The sequence below is a fragment of the Salvia hispanica genome, chromosome 3 (genome assembly GCF_023119035.1).
Source record: "Salvia hispanica cultivar TCC Black 2014 chromosome 3, UniMelb_Shisp_WGS_1.0, whole genome shotgun sequence".
Lineage (NCBI taxonomy): Eukaryota > Viridiplantae > Streptophyta > Magnoliopsida > Lamiales > Lamiaceae > Salvia > Salvia hispanica.
This window is the reverse complement of record NC_062967.1, coordinates 50,788,368-50,796,239: the sequence shown is the minus strand read 5'-3', so window position 1 is coordinate 50,796,239 and position 7,872 is coordinate 50,788,368.

Here is a 7,872-nt window from a genome sequence, read left to right as displayed (position 1 = left end):
GTTACGTACAAACTCTCACATATTGATAAGTCAAAGTGGCGTTTGATTGAATAAACAATATTGATATTAATATCATAGACTAGAAAATACTAAACTTTCTGAAATATATTCTTCCAGTAGATAGCAATAAAAAATACATTTCGGATTAGATCCTTTCAGTGTTTTACCACACCGGTGTTACTAATCTCTTCTTAGGTAAGAGAGAATTATCACAAACACCGCAACCGTACCAATAGGTAGCCAAAGTCTATCTAGGTTGTGAATACGTTTTTCTTCTTACTAGATCTGGCCAAGTCCCCTACTGGAAAACTCATGAGGAGATTCATCGAATTTCCCTACTTGACCTTCTTAGTAAAAAGCCTTAGACACGTTTATTATATTTCAATAATAAACCATTATATTATATTATTTATTCTCATAAATAGGTAAACAAGTGGACGTGGCGTTTCTCGTATACATGCACAAGCTGACTGTACAAAGGCATGTACGCTCGAAGCATCTTTTAGTATACAAACCCCAACAGGTCTTTGGGATCAGGGCAATGATGGTTGTGTTGAGACTTTTGAGGAGTTGCCCTATGTGAAAGAACTCCCTAACAGCCTCCACGAAATCGGCTCCAACCATATCCCAATTCTTCTTGAAGAAAGCCGAGGAGAACTCGTCAAGCCCCGGGGCCTTGCCTTCGTCGATTCTGAAGAGGGCATCTTTTATCTCCTGAGCCGAGACTTCACGGATCAGCCCTTCCATCTCTTCTTCATTCAAAAGAGGGTCATTGTGAAGGACCTCCCGGCTTGCCGGTTGAGAAGCTTTCTCTGTCCCGAAGAGACTCAGATAAAAGCCCACAAACGCCTCAATAATGTCATCTTGGTCGTCCATTATTGAACCGTCGTCCCTACAAAGAAAGGAGATGGTATTCCTAGTGTTGTTAGTCTTAACCATAGACTGAAAAAAGGCAGTGTTCTTATCGCTATGGATGAGATTCATTTTCCCTGCTTTTTGGCTAAGGAACTTTGTTTTTGCTGTGGCAAGCTGCTCCGCTTTTTGTTTGAGGCCCCTAAGCTGCTCCCTGAGAATCTGGTTTTCCGTGTCTTGATCAATAGCAAGTTGAGCAGGTTCCAACTCCTTGGCAGCTTGTTTTGCTCGCTCGGATATCTTGCTATAGTGCTTGAAATTGAACTCCCGAAGGTCCTGCTTGAACCCCTTACATCTCTGGAAGAGAGTATACAGCTTTGACCCAACGACTGGCCTCCTCCACTTTTCCTCGAGAAGTGGCTTGAACCCTGCATGGGTCATCCAATAATTGAATAATTTGAAGGGTTTAGGGTAGGATTTAACATCACTGAAAATTTTTGATTTTTCCGGTGAGTGATCGGTTTGGAATCCCGCAGGCATGAACGTTGTTTCCACCATGTAGCCCGCATCCATCCATTCCTGGTTGACCATTGTTCGGTCGATTTCACTGAATACATTCCCATTTGTCCACGTGAATCAGCATCCCGAGGCGGGGGTGTCTTGTAATCCAAGTCTCGTGCAAGCTCTAAGAGGGCCATCCATTTCTTTATTTTCTGGATTTCTCTTGCCACGCCGTTCATCCACGTGCATGACCGCATTAAAGTTGCCACTTACGATGTAGGGTCCCCCCTTCAATCTGAAGTCCACCATCGAGTCCCATAGACCCTGGCGGGTACCGGGTGAGTGTAGGCCATACACAAGAGAAAAAAGAAAGGAGTTTCTAGAACGCATGCACCTGATATGGGAATGGATGGCTTGTTCTTCAATTTTCTTCACGTCCAAGTCAACCGTTTGCGGGTTCCAAAGGAGCAGCATTCGGCAGGCTTTATCGCGATCAGAGGCCATGACATAGACGAATTTCCACGAAGGAAAGAACCTAGCCATAAACAAGGCTATGAAATCCCCTTTCTCATTGATTTTGAGCTTTGTCTCAATGAGACCCATATAATCAACGCTATTAGATCGAATGAAGTCCGCTACAGCAGGTTGTCTGCAGGGTTGTTGTAGGCCCCTGACGTTCCATGTTGTAATAATCATTGAGAAGTGCGGGCTCTTGATCTTGACACGTCTTGCGACGGTGATCAGCGGCTATGTCTCGCTCAGTGTTCATCATATCAATATCACTATAGAGATAGATTCGGTTGCTCCAGGTCCTCGGCTTCTTGACCGAGTGACATCCCGAACTTTTTCTCCATTCTTGTCTTTTTTCTTGGACCGTCCGCAGCTTGTGGCTCTAGATGGGTCCTTTGGATTTTGATCTTCGAGCACCGATATCCTTCGGGGGTCGACCTGACCCAGCAACAGCCGTGTCCTGTACTCCAACCAAGTTCGCCTTCCGACCCTTAAGCCCTGAGTTGGCTTCAAGGAGTGGGGGAAAAGCGGTAGGGTCCATACCCTGGTTCTCGAGCTCTCCAGGCTGGTAATGGCTCGGAGTGTTTTCAATGGTGTCGGTGAAAAGAGGGACAGCTTCAAAGTCTGGCTCTTCAATCTCCGAGTCCTCCACTCGAACATTATCGGGGATGCTGGATGGCGCCACATTTGCATTGGCTTGAGTCTCTGCGCCGTTAGTCATTGTGGCATTCTTGATAACATTCCTGTAAGCTTCACCTCTAATATCGATAGGATAGCTGACCTCATTGCTTTGAATGTCTAAGGATGAATTCCTTTCCTGAGCCGGGAAAGAAGGGGCCCCTGATCCCTGTTCAGTCGGCTCTTCAATCTCAAGGCCTTCTAATTTATTTGAAGTCTCAACCGCGGCTGTTGCATTTTGTTGCACAACACTCTTCCCTTTAAATTTCCTTGCTGGCATCCTAGTCCCCGTATTAGGATTCGTAGCTTCTGCGTTGCGGGGTTGGCTGCGGCCTCTAGAGGAGCCCCTTCCTTTTCGCGGGCCAGGGTCGCGGGATGGTTCGCGGGTAGTTGCCCGGTGGGGAGGAGGTCGGTTCAGCTTGGCCCTGTGGATCCTCTCCTTTTCCCTTTCCTCTGGTCCGGGGCACCCCTCGCCAAAATACCCGAAGGCATGGCAAGTACGACAGTAATTCGGGAGATGTTCGTATACAATCTCTTGCACGAAGGTGCTACCATCCGGCATATTGATTTCCACTCCCTTGCGCGTCTCTTCAAGGATGTTGACGATGATTTGGACTCTAGGGCCATCAAGTGTAAATTTGAGGATTGTATCCTCGTCCACCATGATCGGCGTGCCCACTGTGGTCGCAATTTTCTCAATGGCCGATCTACTCCATAGTGTTAGGGGGAGATCGGGGATTCTGATCCACACCGGGATATCGACGTTCAGTTTTTTGTTAAAGTCGAAGTCCTCCGTAGTAGGCCCCATGATCAGCGGGTTGCCAAAGATGGCTTGGGGTCCAAGGTTCAGCACTTGTTCCATATCCTTAGCAAAATGGAAGCTAAAGATCATCCACCCCTTTCTATGGAATGTCACTTTCACCGGGACTTTCCACCTATTGATCATGGCAAAGACGGCTTCTTTTCCAGAGAACCTACCTGCGAACATTCCACAGAGGGACGGACCCCAGCCTTTGCTAATAGGCACGAGGTCCTCATTAGTAATAGCAATGGACTTTGAGTTAGTAGTGATACCTTCGGCACTAACGAGGGTGCGGACAAATGGTTCTGCCATTTGTTTCATGGCTTGTTTGGAGGCAATCAATGCATTGTTCCGTTCCGCTTCAAGCTTTGCCTCAAATCTCCTCTCGAAGATCATCGTTCGACTTGTCGTGCACATCACAATTCTCGCCATGGACACGAACAGGGATGTTGAATTTCTTGCAGAGATCTCCAATATCCGGAGCTTTGCCATTGATCGTCGCAAGTTGGTTAAGAAGCCTTTGGCGAGTAAAGGCTTTGCTTCTTTCCTTCTCACGCTCTGCTTCTTTGTTCTTGTAACGCACCTCATCCCAAGGCACTTCCGAAATATTTAGCGTGTGATCTCTTTGATTTTCCGGAGGATTGTTGGTAGAGGTAAGAACTTCAGTTCGTTGCTCAATCGGGGTCGACGGTCCAGGTCCATCCTTTGCCGTCGAACCAATCTCCATGTGGTAGGAAACAACGCTCAACTCAAGCCTACACAAGACATGTTAGAAAATAAAGAAAAGACAAAGGTAGAAAGAGCAACCTGGGGTGTAGGATTGGCCCAGCAACAAGCCCAAGATCTGGCCCAAACCCAAAGCCCAACTCTGCCAAGAAAAACCCGGCCCAAAGACCTCCAAGCCCGAACCCAACGGCCCAGACCCGGATCAAATTAAAGACCCGGCCCAGACCCTAAGCCCAAACCCGACAGGCCCGACCCAGAGCAAACACAAGATCCGGCCCAAACCCGAACCCAACTTTAACTATTTGACCTGGCCCAAGGCCCGCCCAGACCCGAATCAAGATAAAGACCCGGCCCAGACCCAAAACCCAAACCCAACAGGCCCAACTCGGAGCAAACCCTAGATCCGGCCCAAACCCGGAGCCCAACTTTGAGAGATTGACCCGGCCCAAGGCCCACACAGCCCGAACCCAGTTCGGAATGAAGGCCCAGTCCAGACCCGAAGCCCAAACCCGATTCTCAAGATGGTTGGTGAGACTTGTGACTTGTGACTCCTTGATTCCAACTCACCAACCCCCACTAGCCGCCAAATTCAAATTTGAAAACTTGGGACTAGGAAATAATAAATGAGATTCTAGGGATGGCGCGAAGGGTTGTTCGATACACGAAATGGTTGGTAAGGCAAGAGACTTTTCAATTCTCAAGATGGCTGGTGAGACTTGTGACTCCTTGATTCCAGCAAGGCAGCGCCAATCCAGCAAGAGCTTCGTTTAGAGTTAGCCGGAAAACCGAGAGGAAACAGGAGATACACCGCCAATTTCCTGCAAAAGCGACGAACTCCAGCAGCAAAAAGCACGAGGACAGCGGGAAAAAAAAAACCCAAAGAACACCCGCAAACAAAAGAAAAACAACAACTCCCACACAAAAAACAAACCAGCCAAGGGAGAGAGAAGGGAGAAGAAGAGAACTTAACTAGATGAACTTCTTCGAAAATCAGCCTTCTTTGCTTCAACCACAAAGCAGCCGGCCTTCCTCAATCTGAATCCCGGGCTGTTCCTGCGAGGGATCTCTGAGAAAGAGCTGCAACTATGGCGCAAGGAAGGGCTTCAAATCTGGGAAGAAACCACCTTAGCCGCTCACGATTCCACCGCCGTTTTGGGTAGAGGAATCGCCTGAAGGAGAGATGCTAAGCAACAAAACCTCTCCTCTCCAACGATGGAGGGGAGGCCGAGGACGGTCTGGCCGGCCGCGAAACCGCCGGAGAGAAGTTCACAGCCGCAAGGATGGAAGGGGGACAGCCACACACAACGAAAGAGGGAGGAGGCAGCGAAGAACAAGGGTTTGGTAGGTGGGGATTCATATTGTGAACGTTCTCAATTCAAGTGACTTGTGTTCTACTTTCCGAAGCATGGTTTGATGTCAATTTTTTCTGTGACTTGGTTTTTATCCCTTTCATGGTATAATGGAATGAAATCCTTAGAATGCAAAGGAATAAAGGAGAGTTTGGAATGAAAATGCCAAAGAATTGTCATTTCGTTCCTATCTTTATTACATTCCTTTCTCATACTCAATACAAGGTTTTAAAGATTACTCCCTCCGTCGGTCATTAGGAGTCCCATTCATGGGCAGCATAAGTTTTAAGAAATTTTAAGAAAAGTGGGTGGAAAAAAGTTAGTGGAATAGGGGTCTCACTTGTATAGTTGTATATATTAGTTTTAAATGAAATGTGAGTGGAATGAGTTAGTGGAAGGTGAGACCCTATTACCATTTATGGAGTGAACCGGGACTCTTATTCGCGGACGGACTAAAATGAAAAAACGAAACTCTTATTAGCGGACGGAGGGAATACTTATTTTACTGGTGTAGTCAGATGCCACATCGTCGGTAGAAAAGGCGATGACCATCGATGTTCACCGTTCGTTCAAGGGGCCATTTTGTACGATTACATTTTCTGATAGTCTTTCATTCCATTTATTATTTGGAAAAACATAAGAATTGAGAATATGAGACCTATGAACATTAAAAATATCAACATATCTGGAATTACCGTCCGAATTCTCTTGATGTGATCAGCAAGCTGAGGTCTACTTTGTCTTATTTCCAACGAATTAGTATTAAATAATTTTCGCTTAGTAAAATACACTTTGTTGTTGGGAGGAATGACCTAATTATGAGGCGTAACGGATAAATAAACCTCCCCAATTGCAAGAATATGATAGGAGCACAATATAATAGCACCTAATGTGGACAAATCAATAATATGATAATGAGAAACGATAATGAAAATATCAACACCAAGATTTTACGTGGAAAACTCTCTTCAATGTGAAGAGATAAAAACCGCGAGACCCACTGGTGTACCAAATCCACTATCACCAAGGAGAGAATACAACCAAGAAGTTTACAATGATTTCTAATCCTTAACAACATAACAAAGGCACTAGATAATCAATACTTCAAAATAGATGAAATAAACATCTTAAGAAACTACAGTCACGTTCAGAAATTTGTAACTAAAGATCTAACCGTTGAAATTTAAATTCCTTCTGTCAGAATGAAGAACCACGAGTCTTGTACCTCTAGATAAAATTTCAGTTGATGGGACAACGTTTGAACCTCCGATCAAGACAAAACTCGAGAATGCGCAGTGCAGAAACTTGGAGAACACTATTTTCCCATTTTTTCCCTTCTACACGTTTTTCTCTCTCTCTTCTCTCAATTGTGGCGGCTCCTACACTCTTGGTAGGTATTTATAAGTTCCCATTGTCCTATTTAAGTAAATAAATGAATCAATAATATATGGGTCTTTTTTCCACAAGTTGGGAGCCCTAACCCAATATTTGTGTCCCATAGAAATATGCATTCTTTCATTTAGTCTTTTCACAAGAGTATACATTTTCTATATTTGGAAACTTTTTCCTTACTAAGGTGATACAAATTCTCCACTAATAATATTCCTATTTTATTTTTATTTTTTTTCTATTTTTTTTCTCTTACTTTATCAGTTGTGCATTAAAACTCGTGTCTAACTAAAAGTGAATGCATACTCTTGTAGAACAGAGGGAACAGTGGACATGAACTTTTATCGATACGTGATCTTTAAAATACCTCAATGAATAAAATTTGTAAGATCTTTAAATGATAAAATGTACTCCATATGGAGATGTTCTCAGTTCATGTATATAGTTTGTGTTTTCTATAATTGTCATTATTTGGACTATATCCATAATCTTATGATGGGCAATATGAATTTGGGATGTGATAATTGAAATCACATAACCAGTTGGACTCGAGCACAAAATAAGGATAAAATTGTGTCTCAATTCAATGAATTAATGTGACTGATATATATTGTTGACCTCACCTCACCTCACCTCACCTTCTTAGAAGTTTCGAGCCGACACTTTATTAGTAGTAGTACTACTTCAGAGTAATCATTATCGAATTAGATATACATTAACCTCCAATTCATCTTAAAATTTCCACTAGTACACAATTCTAAGATTTAAGTTTTGTTGCCGTCTTTCAATTTCTACTTCTTTGTTAATAAACTAGTCTAAGTTGCATTCAAATTATACATGATATATGAACAAAAACTATTTGTTGTAAAATTATTTCACTCCATCCATCCGTTCCCATAAAAATAAAAATATTTTTCATATTGAAAAGTCCAATAAAAATATTCTTTTCTACTTTGATAACTTCCTTCTCTCTAATAAAATAAACCTCATTTTTCATTAATAATACTATAATTATTTTTTTTCTATTTTTTTTATTATTATTTTAATTCTATGTGTTTATTTGAA